Source organism: Euleptes europaea, chromosome 11 (genome assembly GCF_029931775.1).
Source record: "Euleptes europaea isolate rEulEur1 chromosome 11, rEulEur1.hap1, whole genome shotgun sequence".
In the NCBI taxonomy this organism is placed as follows: domain Eukaryota; kingdom Metazoa; phylum Chordata; class Lepidosauria; order Squamata; family Sphaerodactylidae; genus Euleptes; species Euleptes europaea.
The window spans coordinates 76,956,697-76,958,726 of record NC_079322.1 but is presented as its reverse complement, the minus strand read 5'-3'; the positions used below and the strand labels follow the sequence as shown (position 1 = coordinate 76,958,726).

Genomic DNA, 2,030 nt, shown 5'->3' with positions numbered 1-2,030 from the left:
CCAAAACCTCCCACTGGTGGTGAAGAGGGACCTGGCAACCTTAATTATAACTGATCTCCAGGTGACAGAGATCAGTTTGCCTGGAGAAAATGGCCACTTAGGAAGGTGGACTCTATGGCACTATACCCCACTGTAGTCCCAGCATGGCTTCTGCTTGGCCACTGGAGGTTTGATTGGCTGTGTCGCTTTTTAAAAATCTTCCCTGTGGCAGCTATTTTGTGGCTGTGCCCACCACGCTGTATTCGAATTCCTAAGGTGCCCGCGGGCTCAAAAGGTTTGGGACCCCTGGTTCGGAGTTTCAGAACCGAACCGAACAGACCTGTGTTCCAGTCCCCATGACGTTTGCTGGGTGACCTTAGACAATCGTACTCCCCTCCCTCTCTTGCTCAGCTTGATCTACCTCACAGGGTTGTTGGGAAGATTAAGTGGAAAGGAGAAAATAGTGGATGTTGCCTTGAGCTTTAGAAGGTAACGCAGGATCGAAATAGGATAGGTAATAGATGGAGCGTTGTGGCTTAGTCAGCCCCCCAGCTCTCCTCGCCTCTTTTAGAGCTCCAGACTCTTTGAACAAATGGGCACTTACGGTCTCCCTCTTCCTGTTTTTTTTCCAGCAGTTCAGGAAGCAGCCCTGTAGTTACCACCATTTCATTCGTAAAAAAAAAGACAATGGCGATTCTGCAAAGATGGATGCACTGGACAGGGGGATGAAGCCTAAAACAAAGAGGGCAAAAAGGTTTCTTGAGAATAGAGCACCAAATTCTCACTGAGAATACAAAGAATGTCGTGTTCATAAAAGGTGGAAATGTAAGTTTAACAGTCACTGAGGCACTCAAGGACATTTATGCTCTGAAAAAGCCGCTTGGTGTTCTCTGTCTCTCTCTCTATATATATATAAACATTACAAGACCCTTTGAACTGAAGAGCAAACGTCATTGAATTTTTTCCTCCAAGAAGTCTGACTGTTCTTTGTTCCTGTTTTGGATCACATAATAAAGAGAAGCCTAATAATCTGACAATAGGTCATATGTATGATTATCATGTCCTGGATATGGTTGAGTTGGGCATTGAGAAGTTTGTACGTCTTAGAGACATCAAGAACAGCAAGGCCATTTATGCAGGGTCGATTCTGATGCTCGCTCCTTTTTAAAATCTGACCTTTAAAATGCCTATTCACGGTCCCAATGCAAGAGGAGAAAGAAAAACAAATTCCACCCCCCACTCGCCTGCTCCTTCGTTCCTTCATTTGCATAGCCGTTAGCAATCGCCGTTTGCATAGCTAACCCATGGCTGTGATTTTTCATGTTTCCTTGAGTGGATGTTTCAAGGTGGGGACAGAGCAAATAAAAAAGGTCGCGTTAAAGGGGCTCTTAAGAAATGTGAAGCAGGTATGCACCGGCTCAGCAGCGCCTTCTGGAATGATGGTTCAGCATGAAGAACTAAAAAAAAATATGTGAGGCACTTCAGCCTGGAACGTGCTGCTAATTACCAACTGTTCTGAAGGAACAAAACCTATGTTGATATTTGCGGGTGATGCATTTGATTCAAGCGAAGACCATCGAAGATTACAAACTCTTCTAATCGTGTCCAGTGTATGCCTGGCAGGTTTAGAACATGTTCTTCACAGATGTGGATGAAAAAAAATTTATGGGAAGTTATAACCAAAAATAAAACACATCTAATAAAGAGTAACATAAATTTGTAATAAAACAGTATCAGTCAATTGAAAATAAAATATATCCATAAAATCCCATATCTAAAAGGTAAGTAAGCTAGCTTCTAAAAAGTTTATCTATCAGATTGTACCTATTTGTACATTACATCCTTTCGGGCCTTATATATAGCAGCACAAAATTTGGCCACACATCTCGACGTTTGTGTGTTACTATCTTCCAGTAGTCGTTGGATACAAATTTTATCAGGTAGCCCTGTATTATTTAGAATTTCTTGAATAGTCTTAGATCTTAACTCATGGTGGAGAGGGCAGTATAAAAAAACGTGTTCACAGGTCTCAATTTCTTCACCATTGCACG

The 2,030-nt window shown here is 42.2% G+C and overlaps 1 pseudogene; it reads left to right on the top strand.

Annotated features, from left to right (window-relative positions):
* The first annotated feature begins 678 nt into the window (after nt 1-678).
* Nucleotides 679-1,668, top strand: LOC130484247 (ribosome production factor 2 homolog; annotated as a pseudogene).
* The last annotated feature ends 362 nt before the right edge of the window (nt 1,669-2,030 follow it).